This window comes from Podarcis pityusensis, assembly GCF_964106645.2.
Source record: "Podarcis pityusensis genome assembly, chromosome: 3".
NCBI classification, from domain to species: Eukaryota; Metazoa; Chordata; class Lepidosauria; order Squamata; family Lacertidae; genus Podarcis; species Podarcis pityusensis.
The window spans coordinates 41,058,175-41,082,200 of record NC_138026.1 but is presented as its reverse complement, the minus strand read 5'-3'; the positions used below and the strand labels follow the sequence as shown (position 1 = coordinate 41,082,200).

Below are 24,026 nucleotides of genomic sequence, written 5' to 3'. Positions count from 1 at the left end.
ACCTATTCCTAGTTCTGGTACAGGTAAAAATCAAATTTCAAGTGTCAGTGCAAATCCCATGTAAAAGTAATCTTAGGGTATGATGTGTTCACAGGCTCTGAATGTGAGCTTGCAGTGTCTTAAAGGATCCGTAATGTCACAAGATTTAGAATTATCAAAAGTGCAGATCTCTAGGGGAGTTGGGTCATATTTTTTTCTTGTTAGAAATGAAAATAAATGAAAATGGTTCCACTGTAGGGGAGTGTTTGAATATTTGATTCTCATTAGATGAACAGGTTATTCACCCTTACTTTGCAGCATTCTTCCTCAAAGATAACTGAATTTCTGAAACTTTGCATCTTTCTCCACTGTGCTCTCAAACTGCTGTTTGAATCTCAACTTTGGATTCTTTTCTTCTTTTTGGTTAAGGACAAGACTATTCTATAGGCACATAATTTAAATAGAAAATGTACAGATTTTGGAATGGTGGTTTTGTTTAACATTTCATTAGAATTATTACAGGACTTGCCATTAATTTATTCATTTGGCACAGTCTTTTACTTCAGCAAGGGAATGTATTGGCAAAAAGTCAGCTAAACGTGACTCTTACTGGAAATTGTGAAGGAGTGGTTGGGCCGCACAGCACTTTCAAAAGCAATATTTAAATACTATTAAATTCTAGAGTTCTCTGTTTAATCAGATCTTGGGGCCATTCTGTATTCATGGTTACCACAAGCCCCATGGACTGATTTTTATCCAGGAAATTATCCTGCAAGTTACTCCTTTGATTATAATCACCATGTGGAAAGAGCAAATTCTCTTGCCTACTTGCAAACCTAGCCATCATGAATATGGCGAGACTTCATGAATGGGATGGAATTATTAAACAGTAGACATTCAAGGTTCTAAAGCAGTTCTAAATAAGTTTGCTTTCATATGTACTAGGAGTTGTAAATATACCTCTGTCCATTTCATCTTATACTGATGAAGTTGACTTTTGACTCAGGCTGTAACTACACAGATTACACAGTTAATCCCTATTGATACAGGACTGTATTTTTCTTATTTCAGCAAAGTATTTGCTGTGTGAAATTGGTGTGGTGAAATCACCTCATGACAACAATTTTGCCAGATTAGGTTGGAGGACATTCTGTTGTGAGGATGATGCCTTCTACGGGACTTGATAGTTTTTCTCATGGTATTCCAGGAGAAGGAATTATCATGCCCTTCAGATCCACCCTGCCTATGGCTGTGTTTGATTGTCCCCCCCCCTCATGAAAATCCCTTTATCTAAGCCCTTTCTAATGATCTGTTAGTGTTTCACACACCCCCCCCCCACTTGTGTCTCCTTCCATCCTCTGCTGTGTGTCTCTCTGTGTTGGGATATATGGGTTTTTCTCTCTGTCTCCCTTCCCTCACCACTGCGATTTTTCATGCATGCCTGTTGTCCCTGTGGCTTCCTTCTTCAGCTTTATACTGGCCAATCTCAGATGGTGCTAGGCAGCAGACTTATGCAGTCTTTTCTGAGAGCCAGTGTGGTGTAGTGGTTAAGAGCGGTAGTCTCGTAATCTGGGGAACCGGGTTCGCGTCTCCGCTCCTCCACATGCAGCTGCTGGGTGACCTTGGGCCAGTCACACTTCTTTGAAGTCTCTCAGCCCCACTCACCCCACAGAGTGTTTGTTGTGGGGGAGGAAGGGAAAGGAGAATGTTAGCCGCTTTGAGACTCCTTAAAGGGAGTGAAAGGCGGGATATCAAATCCAAACTCTTCTTCTTCTTCTTCTTCTTTTCGTTACCTAGTATTGTCAGTGGTGGCATGAATAACCCACTTCCCCCCAATTCCTTGGGTTTCTTCGACACTAAGGGGGAATTTCCCCAAAAAACTCCAGGGGGAAGAAGGTGTCATCCTCTTCCATTATTACACTGTATCAGTTTGGGCTGATGATTCAACACAAGTAGTGCTGCCTGTGACAAAAATGTATGACATTTGTTTTTCATTGCAGCAACTGTAATATGTCACATTATTATTACTGACTCTCAAGACTAGGTTTTTCATTTGTGCTCCCTGCTTCTCTCAAAATTATTTGCTGTGTTAGTCTTTATGCATCCTTTAGCAACCAAGCAAGACATTTATCATAAATGAATGACAAGGAACATACATGGCAATTTAGAAAATTGCTAGCACAGCAAAATATATATACACAGAACATCCCCAAGCTGTACATTATGGGATGAACAAGCCAAGCAGTTGTGCAATATTTTGTCTTTGACAAATTTAGCTGCCTAGTGTGCTTTCCAGCTAGAGTTTGGGGTTTTTTTTAAGTGCAAGCAGATAAGTAGCCATTGACGTGTCTAAACAACGGGTGCATTTACACTTAGAGAGTACTAATTGCAGATGACACAGTAATGGGGGTTCATGTTCATTGAATAGTTGTATGGAACAGGGGTGGGCAGTCTTCAAGTTTATGTTTCAATTTTTTAAAACTAGAACCCCAAGGTTAATGTCATGGAACCAGGTGCCAAAAGAGTGGCTCAGAGGTGTATATTATACCCTCCAAGTGTCCTGTTTTAAGTGGGACATCGCAGATTGACAGAAGCCACCCAGGCTTCTGATCCGAATCTGGGGTGTCCCAGATGTCCTGTTTTGGCTCCCATGCTCTGGCTGTGCCAGAGCACGGGACCAAAAGACAGGCATTTATTGGTTCTGTGCTATGGCAAGAATCCATTGGCTCACACCAGAGTGTGGGACCAAAAACAGGAAAAGACTTAGGTTGACCTTGCCACTCTTCCTCCTTTGTGGTGCCAAAGGAGGAGGCTGTGTCCTCCCCTAGGCTGTGCCAGTTGGTGCAGCGTCTCCTGAGGCAACGGAGACTGCAGAGGAGGAGGAGGCTAGTGGACAAAGGTAGGAGGCGGGAGGGAGGGGCAAGTGGGTGAGCAATGAGGTCAGGGGGATGGAGGTATGGTATGCGTAATAGATTATTTGAATCATTGAATTGTACAGTTGGAAGGGACATTGAGGATCATCTAGTCAAACCCCCTGCAATGCAAGAATATGCAGCTGTCCCATATGGGGATCAAGCTTGCAACCTTGGCGCCATACATGGTTAGGATGACCTGTGTACGTATTCAGCCCAGAAACCGAGTGTTCAGTTTCACATACAAATTATAGTTTGTCCCCTGTTTTCTTTATTCCAGTGCCTTAATTTAGGAGAAACAAAGCTCTTTTTCTTGTTGCTGTGATTAAGCAAGTGAGAAGCCCTTTGGTGATATATTGCAAATCACTCAGAGATCTGCTGCTGGGTTTTGACTGATGTTTTGCCTGCCCTGGGTGAAGAAGAGGGAATTGGGGGCAGGAGGATGAAGAAAACTATTACAGGTTCTTGGGAAGATGGAATAAAAGATTGGTTTAAATTAAGTTACCAGACAGCCTTCGCAGTGATGCAGAGTCTTTCTTCTAATAGGTCAGATAATTACTTGGCTGAGAAAAGATAGCTTGATTTCTGAACTGCTGCAAGAGTTAATTAATTATTTGACTGATTTATTCCCTAGCTGTGCTTGGCATCTGTAATATTCATGACACTTTTTAGAAAATCCACACATCATTCCCAGCTTCTGCATTTATAATCACTGTGATTTATGCACAACTGTAAAGTAGATTAGATTGGAAACACTGGAAAATGAACTGTAGTCATCATCATGCCTGCTACACTATATATACATGGGTAACTGACACTTCATTTGACATCCACTCTGAAGCCAGCTCTAAGTTAAGTCTATAAAAAGCCCACATACTGTCTTTAGCGATTGTGTTTCATAAATAAAGCTTCCTGGTTCCTTAATATGAAGTTGTTTAAATTGAAATTTTTAAGGCTCTAGTCCTGAACATGCTTACTAGGGAGTAAATTCCATTGAACTCAGTAGTTCCATTGAACTTACTTGGAGTAAACATACATAGGAACCCACCAAATACTAGAAGTGTGTATGACTGGTGCCCACATAGCACAGTACTGTTAAGAAATTAAGTATGGACCTAGTTTTTGATATGTTAACTGTCAGAACTTGAAATCAGAATTTGAGGTGGGTTTGCAAACTCTGGTTAATATGGGACCTAGTTAGCACTGACCATGGTGGAGGTTTAATGCTACACAATGCTGCAGGCAGACTAGTAAATTAAGAGAGAATTCAAAGTACACAGCAAACACAGGAGCACTCAATCCCATATACTGCTCCCAGGAGCTTCCCATTTTAAGACGGGCAGTATAATTCTTGCTTCATTTTTTTTAATGTTGTCTTTTCTCAGCATTTTCACTAGTGGCTGCTTAATGCTTTGTCTATGTGAAATTATTGTCAGTGAACATGAGAACTGAAAGGTGAAGTGGTTCAGTTATATTTTTATTAAAAGCAAATTTGGGTTAAAGAAGGGTTTGTTCAGACTGGGGGCAGGGGAAGCAAATTTGGGCTCCATGACACTGATGCAGAGGTCCTCTGTTTCTTCCTTCATAATACTAATAGTTCCATTCAGCAGTTAGAACAATATTGATGCCTATTATTTAACTGATCTTAGCAGAGGGAAATTATGGCTTTGTCTCCTACACAGTATAGTGTATCATCCCCTACATGAAAGCAAAATATTGCATTAAGTTTTTTAAAAGGAACTTACTGTGGGTTAAACCACAGAGCCTAGGACTTGCCGATCAGAAGGTTGGCGGTTCGAATCCCCGTGATGGGGTGAGCTCCCATTGCTCGGTCCCTGCTCCTGCCAACCTAGCAGTTCGAAAGCACGTCCAAGTGCAAGTAGATAAATAGGTACTGCTCTGGCGGGAAGGTGAACGGCGTTTCCGTGCGCTGCTCTGGTTCGCCAGAAGCGGCTTAGTCATGCTGGCCACATGACCCGGAAGCTGTACGCTGTCTCCCTCGGCCAATAAAGCGAGATGAGCACCGCAACCCCAGAGTTGGCCACGACTGGACCTAATGGTCAGGGGTCCCTTTACCTTTACCTTTTTAAGTTAGTATATTTTGGAAATAACAACAGAAATCTCACTTAACTGCCTGTACTTGTTTTATCACTGATGGATAACTTCACAGTTAGTAAAGGTAACTGATCGGCAAGTTAGTAGCCTTTCCCTGTTGCCAGTTTTATCATACTTTGAGTGGCAACTGGAAAAGCGAGTAAATATATATAGGGTTTGATCTATACAGATTTTAATAAGAAAGCAAGTTAAGAAATTAAGAGTAGAGGACATATGGAAATACTTCACAAAGCAAATCCATCTGGAAAAACCAAAATATTCTTTTTAGAAATGAATTGAAGAGTCCTATACAATTTAAACTGCTTCTTTACATTATAATTGCTGTGTCTGTGATCATAACATTCCTTTTTTTTTGTCTAAGTCAGTTATAATATAAGTCAGTTATAAGAAAACTGCCAAAGCTCATTCTTTATTACTTATATTCTGAAAAATAAAGCTGTAATTCCATTATTTTAAAGGCTTTTAAAAAAAAATTATACAATGCAATCTGTATAAAAGCTACAATTTGAAAAAAAGAAAGAGATACCAACAAATTCAGTTGTTCCTTTGGGCTGCTTTCACTCTCAACAACTTCTCATTAAGTCCTGATGTGGAAAATTTACAAGGATCTCTGCCCACTGCTCATCTTCCACCAACAATAAATTACACCTAGTGACCCAGCACTTGCAACTCCCCTCCCACAGCATCCCAGTTCATACTTTGAGAAGAACCTAGGCCAGGGGTCATCAGCCTTTTTAGATCCATGGGCACATTTGTGAACTGCAGAAAGGCTCATGGGCACCATATAAACAATGCAATCTAGCACACACCGCAGCCTGTTCTATTGTCTACAAAACAATGCTTCTTTCAAGCTGAATTTCAGCAGGAGAAGGAAAGGCTGCAAGTGTTAGGGAAGGCCTCTGCACGTGCAGGTGCGCCTGCAGGCATTGTGTTGGCAACCCCTGACCTCAGCACTAACACCAAATTTCACCATATGTACATGGTTCTAAGAGTCCTGAAATAAAAGCATGCATTAAACTCATGTCCTGCCAATTATTACTTTCATCTTCTCTTGCACTTCCAGCTGTATAGAAAATCCATCTTTTTCTTAGTTGTATAGTGAAAATCAATGTTTATGGAGCTAGTCTTGTCCTTTGACATTTGCTGCTTCCAGTAGCCTTTTCATGGCAGTATTTTGTGTTCCCTTTTATTGTTATTTTATTTTATTATTTTATTATAGTCCATCTTTTAATACTAGCTAGTTTCTCCAATACAGCATACAATTGTTTTAAAATACAAATATGATTTACTTAGTTAAACTTGTAAACATGCTAGAGAAAGGAGATAGCATGGGAATATATTTATTGAGCAATTAAGGTTTAATGGAATGACAGAATACATGACAAAGTGTGTTCCTATTCTATGAAATTAGTGGTGGCATATTTTGTGGCGGTCTTTTGAAGTTAAAGCACAGGAAATTTGTTATCCTACTGGTGGTGGTGCTATAGTCATTTTTAGATTGCATTCCTTATATTACTAGTACACTGAATGTTTGTTGTTGCTTTAGTCCAGGGGTCAGCAAACTTTTTCAGCAGGGGGCTGGTCCACTGTCCCTCAGACCTTGTGTGGGGCTGGACTATATTTTGGAAAAAAACCCTGAATGAATTCCTATGCCCCACAAATAACCCAGAGATACATTTTAAATAAAAGGACACATTCTACTCATGTAAAAGCACGCTGATTCCCAGACCGTCCATGGGCCAGATTTAGAAGGCGATTGGGCCGGATCCGGCCCCCGAGCCTTAGTTTGCCTACCCATGCTTTAGTGTATTCTATTTAATTATCATGTTCACTGTTTCTTTTCTCCTTGTATTAATATTTTCTGTAAGACTGTAAGACAAAAAGAAAATGATACATGAATCAAGAAAAAGGTGCTTTTTCCTATATTAAGTAATTTTATAGGGTCAGGCAGGCCCTATAAAATAGCACTGCAGAATGATTATCAGGGTGAGATTGGGAGGAAGGGGACACAGCACTTGCTGACATTGCTATTTTTGCTGTATAAAAAGACTCAAGGCTACTTTTTAACTGCAGTGTTTGAAAGTTCCCAACTTATTTTACCGAGCAATACTACAGTCATCATACTGGTAAAGGGTTAGCATCTTCTGGGCTGAAGCCAAACTGACTACTCAGCATTGGACTTTTTTTTTTTTTTAAGAGCTTGCCAAGAGACCACAGAAGCTGTAAATTATGGATGGAAAATATTTTTAAAGGACAGTATTTGCAGACTAAATTTACCAAGTGCAGCTGGTTTGCTATATTTTCCAAATCAGATTTAAAAATATGATCCAGCTGCTTGCATTTTGCAATTAGCTAACATCCCGACATTATGTCAAAAATCCTAAACTGACTTCCTGGCTTACTAGACGCAGGGGACAGTAGGCATTAGCCTGGAGTCAGTGGTAAGTTGAACTTTACAATATTTGGGAGGAATTCAACATCTCACAAAGTTGAAGCCCCTTAGCAGTGTACAAGTTGCACTAGCGGAATGGCTTATGCAAGAAAAGGGCAGGACCCTGCATGGTTCTTGTGGTTGCGCAACACATTGCTGTAATTTGGATGCTTCCTGTTGCACAGTAAATTTCTGCGAGTGCAAGTGTTGTGCTGAATTTCATATTGTGCAGCTCTTGTTCTCAACTTCAAACTGGTAGTCAGGGAACATTGAATCCAGACCTTTGTACCAGAACACAAATGCATAGGTGCCTTCACATGCTCAGTTTTGTTTAGTATACAGATCTCATGAGAAACCAGTTGAGATATCTTGTATTGGAATGCCCATTTCTCATTTTAATTAATGTTCTGTTCTAGCAGGGTAACTATGTCATTCCATTAAGCTACTAAGGATTTTTATGGCATACCTTGCCAATCTATTTTCACCCAGTGATGCAAGTTGGTCAAATCTTTTACATGGAACTTGAAGCTCAGAAAGCAAAAGGCAATTCATCTTAACATAATACAGAGTCATAATTGTGGGTCTTCCAAGATCCAAGATTCCATTTAGACCCATCACTGCACTGACACAGGGACCTGTTGTCCCTATGTAGAGTAGTACTTCAACTACTAGAATAATACTACCTAGATTGGTCTGCTTCTAGGGAACCATCTGATCGGAAAGCAGGAAGGACCAAATAAGTTGTGCAATGGCTCAAGCATGTCTGCCATTGTTTCTTCCCTTCTCAGTTCCCTACCAGTTCTGCATAGGATTGATCTTTATTTGAGCTTTCCAAGATCATTCCAGTGGAAAGTGTGCTTCTTAAATACTTGAACACTTGTAATCAAATAATCCAAATGCCAGAAAAAATATATGTTTTGGTAATATTCTAACTTTGACATTCTACAGAAGTGATAGGCTACAAATTCAGGGCTTTGCCAAAAGAGACAAATAACAAACAAACAAATAACATTTTACTTCATGAAATTAAATATTTTCCTTTAATTTGGCTCCAGTATTATAATAAATCAGCATAATCTGAAAGCCCAATTCAAGATCAAAGCCTTATTGCACACTGAATACCGTTTACTGAATACTATTGTGCACTGAATAGTTTTCTTTTTTCATGGTAATCAGTTTATCTTAAGACTGATTAGCTGTATTAATGACAACAACACAGAACAGCAAGCATATTTAATCATATATATAAAGTTTCTAATGAACCTTGTAGGTATGAGAAACAGCTTTTCCCAAAATCATGTTGTGATTTCCAAGGGTGAACTTTATTTTGGCTTTCAGATTAATTTTTTTCCATGAGCATTCACCAATGTCTAATGTAAAAGAGAAACATATAAATCAGCCAGTGTGTGTCCTAAATCAACTTTACTTTCAACTTAAATTCTGCAATAGTGACTTTATACATAACCTATAACTTGCCCTTTCATTTGCGAGGTGATATTTGGAAGGGACAAATGGTAGCTTTCACTTAAGCTTAGTCAATTAAGTTTGAAACATGATTGCTATTTACATTATAGGCTCAGGAAATGACCAATGAGGGAAGCAGCTTTATTTAATTTGTTTCATTCCATGTCAAGTCTTTGTAATAAGTTTAACTTAGCTAACTCCAATGAGGTTGGAAATATTAAGAGGAGACGAGCAACTGTTCCTACCTACATCTACCTCTGACTGGTGCACAAGCAAGGCTGGATTCCAGATACCTGGTTTTCTGATTGGTACCCAGCTCAAGAACATGCTTCTTCTCATTTTCACCATGTTACAGCATATGTTACATGTGTTGACCTTAACTATACCTTAACTGTGTTGACCTTAACTGACCTTAACTATCCACACTGACATGAACCCAGGTTCCCATCTTTACAAAGGATTAGGGTTAAAAGCATACATTTAAAACACATTCAAAGCACATGACTATCCCCATAGAATCCTGGGTACTGTAGTTTTGTAAAGGAGGTGGAAATTGTAGCTCTGAGAGGAATACTACAGTCCCCAGGTTTCTTAGGGAGAAAGTCATGTGCTTTAAATGTATGGTGTGAATACACCTGCTGTTTGATTGGATAATGTGTTATGTGGCTATAAGGGGTACAGATGTAATGCTGAAATGTGGTGAGGCTTATAAATGAGAGGAGTGGGGAACAGTGGAGGCAGTTTGTGTTCCAGTGTCTACCTCCTATTTTACAGAACTTGACCTCAGTACAGATGCCGTACTTGCCAAGTGGTATAGTTTTCTACCACTGGTGTGCTAGGTCTTTTCCGTCGATGAAAATGTGGCAACCTTCAGCCAATCGAAAAAGTAGCGCTAAGTTTCTGTTTCCTAAGAAAATGATTTTTGTTACATATTCCCTGAGAACATTGTTGGCCCTTCTGGTTTCTGTTCTGCTGGATTACTTTTGGTTTCTGTTATTGGCCTCCCCCTTGGCCCTCAGAAAGGGTTGGGTTCAGCAGCACCCACAAGCTGCTCACCTGATCACAAAAAGGCATACAACTCTTTTGTTTATATTATCAGTGTATTTTTAGGGTTTCCAAATCATGTAACATTTGCAGAAGCAAAATAATTAGATCAGAATAAGCAGCATAATTCTGAGCTGCCCACTGGCCCAGAAAGGCTTTCCTGCAGGAAAGTGCAGGCACTCTCAATAGAAGTAGTCTCAGAGATCACTCTAAGCCTCTTGTTGACTGGCTGGATGTGCATCTGTTTGTGTACATTGAAATAAATAGGTTTCAGATTCTCCCCCGTGGACACCCATGCATGGAGAAGGAGCAAAGCTGTCACAATCTTCTCTTTAGCACCCTGAATGTGCACACATTCATGGCAAGCCATGGTTTGACCTAGTGTTACATGTGAACAACCTGTGTGTGTGTGTACTGAAAAATTTATTTTGAAATAGTCTTCACTACATAGCAATAAAGCAAATTAGTAACTAGGGGTGAACTACAGCAACAACAAAATAAGACAAACCAGCCACAATCATTCAAATTACTTCAGGTTACCATATTTTGAAAAGCAAAACACATTCTACTTGTAACTATGGATCACTATGATGACTCTACCCATGAAAAAGAGGACATATGACAACCCTACATGCCAAATGTATTAAATAAACAAGCAAACTTACCCACATTAACCATATGGTAGCTTGGTCATCGGTATTGACAAGTTCTTCCCTTATATTTTTTTCTACTGGAGGCTATGGTGCATGGTGTGTTTCAGCAGCTTTTCCTTTGTGCAAAGGCTGTTGCTCTGTAAGTAGGGAACATAGGCAGAAAGTACCGTAAATGGTTCCATAGTCCACCAGTTTAATGGTTAGAAGATAATGGTTACTGTACAATGTGGATGATTTGGCAGTTTGCACATCCAGGACAGGCTGTGTATCTGTGATAAGAGTCAACTTGTTCCCCATTTGTGGATTCTATTTCGAGCAAGGTTCACCTGGTGCCTTCATTATATATTTTTAGGCACCAGGAGAAAACATTCTTCTTCAACCAGGCCTTTCCTACAGCCTTTTAAATGTGTCTGTGGATAGGGGGGGCATTATTGTTTTGCTGTTTTGTTTTACTTACTTACTTGCTTTTAGCCTGTATTTTATTCTGTGAACCGCCCTGAGATTTTATGATGAAGGGCAGTATATAAATCTAATAATAATAATAAAAAGATACTTGTTGAGTCAATGCAGACATCTGATTGGTCTTACTGATTAGCCACATTTCATGTGAGTAACCAAGAATTCAACTGTCTTCAGGGTGGAGTCTAAATTGATTGCATTGAATTAGCCTTGCTTAGTGCAAAATGCAAAGATTTTCCATTCCATGTGCTAATAAGAGCTGTGGGTGCTCGGAAAGGCACTAATCACTGGCACCATGGGGTTAATAAGCGTTTGGCTAAAATAGTTGAAAAGGTTGCTCTCTCAGTTGATATGTTTGTTCAGTTGAGACTTGTTGGCAGATGATTTAAGTAAAGCAACAGAGGCTGTGTCAAATAACTGTATTTCACAGAACACATGGCATGATGAAACTGAACATAGCCTGTGCTCCAAAGAAAACTGCAAAGACTAGCTGTAATTTTAAATGGCTGCTGCCATAGCTTATTCTGCAACAAAAAACAAAAACTGTTTAAAAACATTTGAAGGGTGTGGGCTTTTGTTCAGGTTTTTTGTTTGAGTGGAAGATTCATCCTGAGAAAAGCATGCCTTTTAAGTTGTTAAATACTGTCCCTTTTATGTGGGGGGATGTTGTAATGCTGTAGTGTTCATGAGGAAAATATGTGCTTACATTTAGCTGTTCAATCTCTTCTTAAGGAGTTAGTAGAACTGTGATATATTGGGAGTGGTGCAGTATATATAGAACTTCTATGGTGTCAGAGATTTTTGGCTATTTGCTGATTGAATAATGTTGTGCATGTATTTTGTGTCTTATCTGTATATGTACACATATAGTTGGGACAATGAAAAATGTGTTTGCTCTTGTTATTGATAGTAATAGGCAGACCCTGTCCTGCACTATGTTCTGCTTAGAAGTGATCCAGTGGAAAAAATAGCCTAGTGGATGTCTAGTGGAGTACATATAAACTCAATCCATTTTTTAAATGAATTGACAAGGCCCTGGAGATCTCCTGTCACTTGTATAGGTACATGTTTGAGTCGCTTTCTTCCAAAGAATAAAACTTCATATAAAATAATAATCACGGGTCCATTTTCTGTCTTTTTGTATTCTGATCTGTTGTAAATCATGAATAGGAACAATAATGAATTCAGAGTTAGGTACCGAATCTAATGATAGAATGACAACACGGCTGTATTTTTCCGCTTAACTCAGTATGATCCCTGAGCCTTTAGATGAAGGCTTTAGATGTCACTGAAGATTTATATACACAATCTCAGTGTGAAGTTTTTTCTTCCCTAGAGAGTGGAAGATTTTGGAACAGTAAGCATGTCTGGTATGTTGTGGTCTTTAATGTTTCAGTTTGTTCTAACAACTGCTCCCTCCCTACCTGACAAGTAGCACAGAAACTGAACCAAGATGTTACAGCAGGTCCCGGAGGCTGCTTTGATTATAACTTGCATCTTCTCCTCAAACATGGGGAAGTGAAATAGGTGCAAAAAGGAGTTCATTGAAATTTTATTTTGTTTTTATTCCTGGTTAGAACTGACCCCAGAATAATACAGAAGGGGGGGGGCGTAATTGGCTGAATAGAAAGGACTCAGCAAGATGTTATCTTTGTAGTTTATTTTAGAGCAAAGTGATTAATACATTGCATGTGAGAAAGAGAAGGCCAGACATCTTTCCACAGACATCTGTTTATAATTTAAATACTGCAAGATATCTGAAAACACACACTGTATGGTGATTCTGACTCAGATCTGTAGCCACATACCCTGCTGTCCAAAGGATTGCTCCTACGCTATTTTCTTCTTCTTGTATGTTCCCAGTGCCTTGTGTTTTGTTGACAAGTGATTCCCACCCCCATAAAGTCTCCCAATGAAAAAGTATAATGAAAACCTTGAGAATTTCTGTAGTTCTGCTGTAACTCTTTAATCACGTGACTACACTGGCTAACTTTAAAGTGCCAACGGAACTTTGTGCAGGAGTGTGTGTCTGTGTGTGTATGTATGTGTCTGAGAGAGGGAGAGAGAGAGAGAGAGAGAGAGAGAGAGAGAGAGAGAGATGGCTCCTTGATTTGCCAATCATGTAGCCATTTGTATATTCTGTTCCTTTCTTCAGATTTCCTCTTTTTTAGCTACTACAGTTTACAAACTTACCGTATTTTTCGCACCATAGGACGCACCGGACAATAGGACGCACCTTGTTTTAGAGGGGGGAGAACAAGAAAAAAAAAATCTCCCCCTCTCTGCCCAGCGCCCCTTCAGCGAAGCGGCAGGAGGCGCTGCTCAGAGAGGGGGAGAATTTCCCCCCTCTTGTTTCCCCCCTCTTGTTTCCCCACAAGGTGCCGTTCAGTCGCCTTCAGGTGGCTACCTTGGAAGCCTGGAGAGCAAGAGGGGTCGGTGCACACTGACCCCTCTCGCTCTCCAGGCTTCAGGTTCCTTTCGACCTGCTCTTTGGGGCTGGTGGGGGGGGAAGCCCACCACCAGCCCCAAAGAGCAGGTCGGGGAGCAGCGGAAAGGCGCGCAGCGGAGAGGCTGCTGCCATAGTCGCACGTCAACTCTCCAGCTGGGAGAGGGTTGCGGGGCTATGGCTTCTTTAGCCCTGCGCACACTCTCCTGGCTGGAGAGGTGGCACGCGGCTAAAGAGGCTGCTGCAATAACCGCTTGTAACCTCTCCAGCTGGGAGAGGGTAAGCGGGGCTTCTTCAGCCCCGCACGCGCTCTCCCTGCTGGAGAAGTGGCGCACGGCTATAGAGGCTCCTGCCATAGCCGCGCGTCACCTCTCTAGCCGGGAGAGGGTCGCGGGGCTATGGCGTCTTCGCTCCATAGGACGCACACACATTTCCCCTTCAATTTTGAAGGGGAAAAAGTGTGTCCTATAGAGCGAAAAATACGGTAATTTGTTCCAGAGGTCTGTTCTTAAGCCGAAACTGTTCTTAAATGTAGGCACGTTTTCCCTAATGCAGCCTCCTCCGTTCGGATTCCGTTTGTCTTCCGGGGCAAAGTTTGCTAGCCGGAACACCTACTTCCGGTTTTACGGAGGTCATTCCCCGAAGTGTTCGTTAACAGGACTGTTCTTAGACCGAGGTACCACTGTATTGTCTAATGACAGATAGTATTATCTCTACATATATACCTCAACAAATACATATTGTATTAACATTGCTGTACAACTTGCAGGTACAATTGCCCAAGTCAAGTGTTTAAATTTAATCTACATGGGTCAGGGTATTGAAACTGTGCTTATGGAACTGATTTGTTCCCATTGCAATTATTTATCCTCCTTTGAATCTGTAAGTACTTACTTTGGATATCTCTGAAGGGCTGTTACTTGCAAAATATTACCTCCTCTCTACTGAAATAAATAAAACATTTTTTAGTCAAAACCTATATTTTGAACAGCTTTATCTCTGCACAGCTTTGTCCAGATGAGATCTAAGACAGCAATATTTTACTGATTTTTTTAGCTCTTATCACATTGTTAAAAATAGGACTGCGAGGGCAAAATGTTAAAAACAAGAGTATCTATGAAGTTTAAAATGTTAAAAACAGGGGATCTCAGCTAGTGATTACATTCTTAAATAAGGAATATCTATTATGTTACATAGGGTTTTAGCATCCTGAAATAAGGAATGTCTATTATGTACCACAGACTAATACTGGTCAAGAACTAAAAGACATCCCCTTAAAATATGTAACACCTTTAAGAGCCTTCGTTTGCCAGTTGCTTCTTATTTAATGCCAGGATAGTATCCATATAACTTAAACCTAAATAGTTTCATGCACATTGCCAGTTTTGCATCACTTTTAGCTCATATTTAAGATCTGGTTTCCCCTTATGCCGGCAGGGTTGCAAGGTACAAGGAACATGTTGGTATATGTACATATGTTCTGGGAGCCGGTTGTAATGAAGATTGGTATAATTGTTGGCAAATAGGCTACTCTGGATGATAAGATATGTCATTTATCCATTTTTGTTCATGCCAATGCTGACCTTACTTCTCAACCTTTAATTCTATATCAGTTGGTTACCACTCATCTAGTGATCTCTCAAGGGTGGAAGGATGCATCTTGTTATTTTGTGGATCTATGGTTTAAAGCCAACCTAGCAGTTTGAAAGGGACACGGGTGGCGCTGTGGGTAAAACCTCAGTGCCTAGGACTTGCTGATCGTAAGGTTGGAGGTTCGAATCCCCGCGGCGGGGTGAGCTCCCATCGTTCGGTCCCAGCTCCTGCCCACCTAGCAGTTCGAAAGCACCCCTAAGTGCAAGTAGATAAATAGGTACCACTTTATAGCGGGAAGGTAAACGGCGTTTCCGTGTGCGGCACTGGTGCTGGCTCGCCAGTTGCAGCTTCGTCACGCTGGTCACGTGACCCGGAAGTGTCTTCGGACGACGCCGGCTCCCGGCCTCTTTAGTGAGATGAGCGCGCAACCCTAGAGTCGGTCACGACTGACCCGTACGGGCAGGGGTACCTTTACCTTTACCTAGCAGTTTGAAAGCACGTCAAAGTGCAAGTAGATAAATAGGTACCGCTCTGGCGGGAAGGTAAACAGCTTTCCGTGTATTGCTCTGGTTCGCCAGAAGCGGCTTAGTCATGCTGACCACATGAACGAGAAGCTGTACGCCAGCTACCTCGTCCAATAAAGCGAGATGAGCGCCGCAACCCCAGAGTCGGTCACGACTGGACCTAATGGTCAGGGGTCCCTTTACCTTTACCTTTACCTTTATGGTTTAAAAACGTCATGTTCATTGCTGTTTCCAAAAAACTAACTCATAAAATATGTGCCTCCAGGGCTGCTGCAAAACCCTCTGACTTTGCTTCTGCTTAGAGTTCCATTTGATTTATATGAGCAAACCATCTCATGGTTGGCACGTTCCCATTAAATAGGAGTTTATTTGGCAACATTCATGAAGATTTGGTATGTTTGGTACAAATATGAACCTTGTATTTCACTATAGAATATATTTTATGTTACACATTCTTTTTTAAGACTTTGTATGATTATTATGATTACTATTTTATTATCTTGTTATTTTATTTGTCTTGTTTTTTGGCTGTTTTTAAGTACAGATAAGGTGAACCCACAAAATCAGCATTTAGCAGCAATCAGCCCTTTGGAACCTTCTTCTTTGTTAAGGCTGCTTTTAAGGAAAGGGCTGGTCCTGTGATATTTAAAAAAAATAAAGAAAAAAATTAATATCCACATTGCAAAAATCATACCTGCTTTTGCCAAGTATTTAACACTTATATGGAATGAGAAAGTCAGTGAACAATTTTTATGGGGCTCGGTAATCTTCTGTTGAGCTCAAAGTTGAGAATGGGGTATCTAGTGAGGCAGCCCCCGGTGCTACTTTGCCGAAAGCCAAGTCAGCTAAGCCACCATCCCTGTCATGTTAAATGAGGATGGGAGTTGACATTTAGGCACATCTCACGGTCCAGGTTTTTAGAAAATTGCTGGTCTGTACTAAAAAAAAAAAAAAAAAGGCCCTTGGTCTCTTGGTTTTTAGTTTGCTAGGAAGCATACCAGATTCTAATAATATCCAGTAATTGTTACTACTTTCATTCAGTTCCAGAAGCAGAGGGATGTTTAAATGCTTTCTAGGTGAAGGCACAACAATTTCAGCAATATAAAATTGGCTAGATTCCTAGTTTTGCATTGAAAAGTAATAAAGCATGAGATACTGAGTGGAATCGTATGTCAGTAAAATTGTTCTACCTGAACAGTGTTGGAAGATTTTCGCATCTACTAGACTGAATGCACTTCCAAGATCTCATTAACTCAATCCCTAGGGACAAGCCTTTCTGGACGGATAGATACAGTTACTACACATCTTTCCAGACCACCGTAGGGAGGAGGCATTTTAATCAAGATGTTTCCTTACTATTGTCTTTGATAATTTGAATCTGTATTTGGAACAGTGGTACATTTTAAGCAGATTAAAATTAGCTAAGGCTGCAACTCTATACACTCTTTCCTGGAAGTAAAGCCCTACTGGAATGCCCTGGGATTTGCTTCTGAGGGAAAAAATGTATAAAGATTGTACTGTGAATGGCCATTCTGCTCCTTGCCTATAAACAAAGCAAATGAGATGTAGGGGAAATAAATAACTGAATTCTTTCACTGGTGTCATTGTAAAACGAATCTGAAATTGAGTAAATTACTGCCCATAACAGTATTAAGATTCTGGCGGCAAAGCAGATAGCCTAATTAGCTCAGTAATTGGTTCCCTGAATGGTACTGCTGGAAAGTTCTGAGCTGCCTATAATTCCACCTTTGGAAACAAAGGATATCAAATACTACCATGTTCCGCTCCATGTGGGGTGTTCGGGAGGGGATCTTTTTGTATTTTTAAAAACAAAGGATAAGAGTATGTTTTCAGTACTTTGGGGGAAAATATATTCTATAAACATTTTGAAATAGAGACGCCCCAGAGATTATCATTTTATTTTATGCAACTGCTGTCATTAGCGCTCCCCCTGCCCCATTTTCTTAGCACAAGGGAAAACTAGATAACTGAGATTTCTAAACCTATACTTGAGCCTCAACATTATATTACTTGATATAGTGGAGTCACACATGCTTGCTGTTAGACACATAATGAAATATTTACTATTATGTATACAAACATTGATTGATTTTATTATTTAAGATATATTATGATTGTATAAAATGAATCCAAGTGCTACACTTTGCAAGCTAGACATGGCATGGTTTTCTAATTTTAACACATAGTCCATATGTATGTACTTTCTCAGAATGCCTGATATCAATTGTTAGCTTGCTTCAATTAATTCCCAATTTAGTAGGCCTTGTGCAGATGCCACAACCTTCATCAAGAGCTTTTCAAGGCTTCTCCCCCTTCTGAAACAAACCCCATTTCCTTTTCATTGTTAACGGTTCAGCTGCTTTCAAGCTCTGATTGTAAGTCCATAGAGCCAACAAAAGTTGGCTTAGCTTAATAGCTAAGTGTAATTTGTGGTTGTCATGACACTCCCCGCCTCACACTTCTTGTAGCTTGTACAAAGAATTTGGAAGGGTTGCTTTTTGTGCATTTGTGCTGTGCTTTTTGCCCTAGACAATAAGATACTTTTTTTGCCTTCTGCAAAAGCAGAAAAGGCCCAAAACAAACAAACAAACAAACAAACAAACAAACACCACCCTGTTTCTCCTCTCATATAGAAAGGGTGTTTTCTCTGTCATTGCATTGGGCTGCTTCAAGAAAAGCCCATCACGGAGGCAGCAAAACCACTTCTCTTGTTCTCCAAGAACTCTGCAGCTCACAGAGAATTCAGGACAAGGAATGGGGTCTTTGGGTTAGGAGTCTGGGGCAAGATAGTGACCAAAGGGGATAAGGATGGTTCCTAATCTCTTTACCATGATGAAAAGGTTGGGACATATAACAGCTACAGCTAGGTAGAGATTCTACAGCATCTCTTCTCCATTCACATAAAAAGCATAGGAAACATACGCAAGAAGAAGAGGCTGTAAGGAAAGGGACACACTCGCTACTAGATTTATGTATTAAATAGCTGCTTGCTGCATTCCACGTCTTTAACCAATTTTATGCTCGTCTGTTATTGGTGAGGGAAAACTTCTCAAAACAGTGGAACATAGCGAGGTATGGAGATGGAGGGCTGGGGTTCTCTTTCCTCCCTCATATACTTCGTGTACAGGGTAGACTTCCCACCACTTTACATGTGAACGGAGAAGTCCAATGCATGGCTGCCCCAAAATATCTAGGTTGGCTGTAGGCCATGTGAAAGAATAGTTAAAATATGTCAGTTCTGAGGCTGACAAACACACCTTGCTTAATTAGACAGTTTTCCTTTCTTCCGACCTAGTCTAACCTAGAACTAGAGGTAGTCTGTGGTCGCTGAGAGAAAGAGAAGGATGGGACTGCTTTTACCACATATGCAAATCAGTCCTACTGTCAGAAGAAGAGTAGATTGTCTCCAGAACATTGAGCTGGATGCAAGTGGGGTTTTGCTTGGGCCAAGTACCTGGGTTGTGTCGTCCCCACCTTCCACCTTTGAGTGTGACAAATTTTGGTTAAACTCTGAGGTATCTATGACAACTTCTAAGAAATATTTCATGTATAGGTTTTGATTTACTAATCCTCACTTTTAGAAAACAATCTTAACATTCAGAGTCTTCATACAATATGTAGATATGTTTGGCTTGTGTCCAGGAACATAATACTGGAGGAACGTATTTTTATCCTGCTCTGATGGTCTCAAGGGCTTACATTAATAAGAAATGACTTGTCTGAGTCATAAGTTAAAATTCAATACTTTTCAAAATAAGGGATGGCAATTAATCCAAAACAAATAAGCACTTGGGGTGAAAACGAAGTAAGTCATGCTGTGAGCAGACCCATTGATCTAAATAGGTCTACTCTGAGTATGATTATTATTGGATATTACCCTTTATCTATTGCAGGCATATTTTATTTTAAAATAAATAATGTAAACATATAAGGGGATTAATCTTCAAATAAGGACAATATGGTTTAAGTGGCAAATATGAAGCAAGATACATAGTTTGATCCATAATAAATGGGTCAAGAGTGCATCTTTTCTTAAGTTTTTAATTCTTGTAGATGCAGTATCAGAATAGTCTTAAGAAAATGAAAAGGAATGAAATTGGCTGGCTATTACGCCTGATATTCCTAATCTTAAACCTATAGTTTTATCTGATATTTTGAGATGTCTAATTCTAGTCTTCAGGTTACTTAGCTTTGGATGTCACCATAACTGACTTTGGCAGTCTCCTGCTTAAGTCTGCCAAACCTGCAGTTTAGTCCCATGGCTGTATGCCAAGGAGCGGTCGAGCCACCCTTTGTGAGGTCTGCTGGCCATGCAGAATACAAGAAGGCAAATTCACAGGTTGATAAGTAAAACCTTAAGCTTACTAAAGGGTGGTTTGTTTGTTTTTAGTAAGCCTGACTGTACCTTATTCACAGCTGATATAACTGTTACAATTTAGCTTGGTCTGCTTAAAAAATCAGTACTGTATGGTAGTACTGTAAAATACTTAACAATAACAATCTCCATTTTGAGGATACAACTACCTTCTTTAATTTCCACGGACTTTGCAGGAGAAATGATACACAATACCTTTGCCAAGTCATATTGTGGCGGTGGAGAAAAGGAAGGCATAGAGAATGCATGCAATCCCAGAAATCCAGACTACTTGTGTAATATATATATATATATATATATATATATATATATATATATATATGAATGACATGTTTATAACTGTTGTTATTAAGAACTTATTTTGCTCAAGAGATAATAAGCTAATTGCAAGTGCCTCTAGCTCGGAAATCCTGAAAACCAAGGTTTCCTCAGTTAAAATCTTATTTTCTGAATATCGTACTGTTTACAAAGAACATATGGTGCTTATTTAATATTTTTCTTAAGCCAAAATTGACTTCACTGTAGCTCTGCTGTCTTTCAGCATCATAGCCCAAAATTGTATTGTGATAAAGGAATGAAATAATAATTATTAATATAGTATTGAAAGAAGGAACTTTACAAGAGATTTAGAAGGTCCTTGCCAAAACAGATTATAAAAAACAAAGTAAAACAAAATGAATAGATATTGCATTAGTACTTGGATCATAGCAGTAACAAAAAACTGAGAAAGGAAGCAAAAAGGACTGAAGTAGTGAAGGAATACAGAGTAGACTTGTGCAAATAATGGTACTTCTTAGTATAGATAGTAAAAGGAACGCCTATGAAGTGCCTTCTATTATATATCTACAATACCATTTACATAATGAAATGTGAACTTCTCCTAAGGCTATTTAAAGCTGTGAGGAGAAACCACACATCTTCACAATGTCTCATGTATGGCTTTTAATGCTTGCTGTGTATAACAGTGCTGATTGCTATGTTGAGGTGTAGCATAGTGTATATCCTGTGTTCTGAGTGAAAGTTACAAAATTTTCTGTTTTCAGATTTTTCTTCTTCATAATTTGAATTACTTGGACAATGTGTCCACAACATTTCAAGTTTCGATTGTGAAAATGTATAAAGTTTATTGAACCCAGAGAAGTGTGAGCATTGTTCCACACATGGAACAGGGTTTTGGCTTGTCTCTTTTCTGCTGCAACAGTGTGTGATGTGATGAGAGAGGAATTTGTGGAAATGGTGATTCCTCCTTGAACAAACTGAAGTGCCTTCTATTATATATCTACATATTATCTCCAGCCGTACACGCTAGGGGAGTGCACTGGATTTGGACAATGGCTTAAGACAATTTGGAATGTATTTGTGGAAAACTGAGCACATCTGAGGTTAAAAAGGAGGTTTACGAAGCTGCACAATTCAAAGCAAAGAACCCTGAAGTGTTTCGTCCATCCAGGTATCAAATAAATGCTGTGGACAGTATACTAAAAAAAACCCTCTTAAGTTTACTACGTAAATAAGGAAGATGTTGGAATGTGAGGTAAGAGGGAGAATCCAACCTTAGGAAAATACCAGGATCAGGAAGGTGCAGAGGGAGTTCCTTCATAACTTGCAATCAAGGTGATTTATTTTATCTGGTCCTGTGCTTTGGGGTCCAAATATGATCAGGGCACACCCCTAATACATACACACTTAAAAATGTAAAATTTAGAATAGAAGACAAGAAGTTAGTCATAAAACAGTTCTAGGTGTAGTTCATTGCTAGCACATGTGTGCTGTGTGCAGAAAAGTTCTGGACATCTCCAGTTAAAGCATGCCATGTAAAATATAGCTATGATTGCCAAAATATTAATATTAATCAGGCTGGGGAAGGTATCTGCATGAGACCTTGGAGAGTTTAGTATTGAATTTGCTGAAACAGTGATTTGACTTGGTGTATAGCAGCAACTTATGTTTAAGAGAGAAATTATGGTTATGTTTAATAAAAGAGATAAGGGGCTTAAGAAGAAGAGAGTCGGATGAATGAAGACCCTGCATTGAAGAAAATAGAAATAAGAGAGGGGGGAAATATACTGGACTTTTATTACTGAGATTCTTTAGTAATAGCAAACCCCTCAAAACATGGGGTGGTGGATTAAAATTGATTCACTGAAATCTCAGTGAACCTGAAGGAAGCAAGAGATCACAGCACCAGATGGGAAAGAGGACAACAATTATGACTAAGCAGCAGTGAGGATCAGGGAATCCAGATGTTCTGTGACTCATACCGCTTCCTAGGCTTTGGGGCAGCAGTAATCCAATTATTGGTAGCAGCATAGAACAGTACTTCGTAATGGAAAAAATTCCATTGCAAACTGACCCAAGTTTATTGTGGAAAGAGCTCATTATTATAGGAATGGTCAGCTCTAGACAGAGGCTCAGTGAGAAGGAGTTGCTAGGGCAAGTAGATTAATAATCCCAAGGGTAAAGAGGGTAAGTGTTTCTTAGAACAGGGATGGCTACTCCCCAGTTTGCAGAGTTTTCTGGCAAAATATTTTGTTTGTTGGCAAAGTAATAATCATATTACTACTACTACTGGACACAGTGGTGGGGTGGGTGGAGCTCAGAGGCCTGCTAGGGATGTAAATTGCCTGATCTCATCATCAGGTTGTTAATTTGTTGAGTGGAGAGGGATCAATAGCCCTCTCCCTAACTCGTCTGCACAAATCAGCTAAGAAGCAGGGAGCTATGTGTAATGAGTATGAGTTACTCGTGCGTAAACTGGTGCCTCTCTAGGCTAGTTTGCCTTGTTAAACCTTTCTGACTGCACAGCCCTTTCTCATCATGACTGTCTCAGTCACTAGCAGAATCCGTCAGTGGGCGTTTCTTGAATCTCTTCCAACATAAGAGTTGTTTGACACCCAATCTTCTCCGCCTCTCACTGCGCGGGAGCCTTCTGCGCAGGGTGGGCGTGGGTAGCGGGGGACCTGTCCCCTCCTCACTGAGTTCCAGTGAAGAGTCCGTGAGCCCTCTCTCCGATTTCCCCATCTGCTCACTTTTGTTCCTGGTGCTGCGCTCAAATACTTCCCCCTCCACTGAGTTGCCTCTCCCCCTGCTGCTGGGTCCTTCTCCAGCATCATCCAGGAGCCTCCCCTTCGCCTGCCGCTCTGATGTCAGTTCCCTGACACTATGTCTCTGTGTGTATGCCTTGTTGGGAGATTCTATTCCACCTTTTGTTGCAGACATGGGATTGTTGCATGTCACATGTCTGTTTACATTCCAGCACAGACTGCTGGGTCCCATGAGCGGAACTTACGCTCTGTGTATTGCTTTTGTTTTGAATCTCTCTCCGAGAAGACGGCAAGGAGAGACGACATGTTTCTTTCTTCTGATTTATGTAAAATAAATCTGTAGTTTTAGTATGTATCCACAGCCTCAGCCTCTTCTGTTGTGCAGTTACACTGCTACATATAGTGTGCTCAAGACAGCAAGCTTGAGTCGCTGATTTACATCGGAGCCAGCGTGAAGGCTGAGAGGGAGATGATCTAGCTGGGGGCTAGCCAGCTGGTCTTTCAACCCCTGGATGCTGACATGCCTGCCTTGTGTGCGTGCATCTACATGTGTGAGTGTAGGGCGGCCATACCACTTTTAGACCCACCCACTGCTGGCGTGCAGCCTCCAGAACATCAAGAATATCAAAATACCTAAAGTTGGTCCTATGTGTTAGAGAATGTGCCCCTCAAACATGGATTTTATTGTTTTATACTGTTTTAGGCAGCAAAGATAGTCACAGTGGGAGAGAAACTGGACAGACTAAATTCAAGGTTAAGATTTTCAAAACATTTTGATTTGAAATTCAGAGAAATGTTTATGTATTCTTGCTTGGTTAAACTAACTGGTCACCTTTTATGGCACTGTGAAAAAGGGGGTTTCCTTCACAGATATTGCTGCATAAAACGTATGGGAAATCTGCATACCAGGAAAGTACTCTGAGTTGACAGTTCTATATAAATTGAATGTAGTGGGGCTTATTCCAG

General features: G+C 40.2%; 2 protein-coding genes across 8 annotated transcripts in view; one reads left to right on the top strand and one right to left on the bottom strand.

Annotated features, from left to right (window-relative positions):
* ME1 (malic enzyme 1) overlaps nt 1-24,026 on the top strand; it is a 117,948-nt gene that overhangs the window by 62,783 nt on the left and 31,139 nt on the right. The window lies entirely within an intron of this gene.
* Nucleotides 1-24,026, bottom strand: part of PRSS35 (serine protease 35) — a 155,301-nt gene that overhangs the window by 103,559 nt on the left and 27,716 nt on the right. For 4 of the 6 annotated variants that reach the window (XR_013984030.1, XR_013984031.1, XM_080998729.1 and 1 more), the window contains exon 2: nt 10,611-10,735. The gene's annotated coding sequence lies outside the window, so the exon portion shown is untranslated. Of the gene's footprint in view, nt 1-10,610; nt 10,736-14,397; nt 14,448-24,026 lie in introns of all 6 variants that reach the window. The other 2 variants (XM_080998733.1, XM_080998731.1) reach the window with 2 other exon arrangements.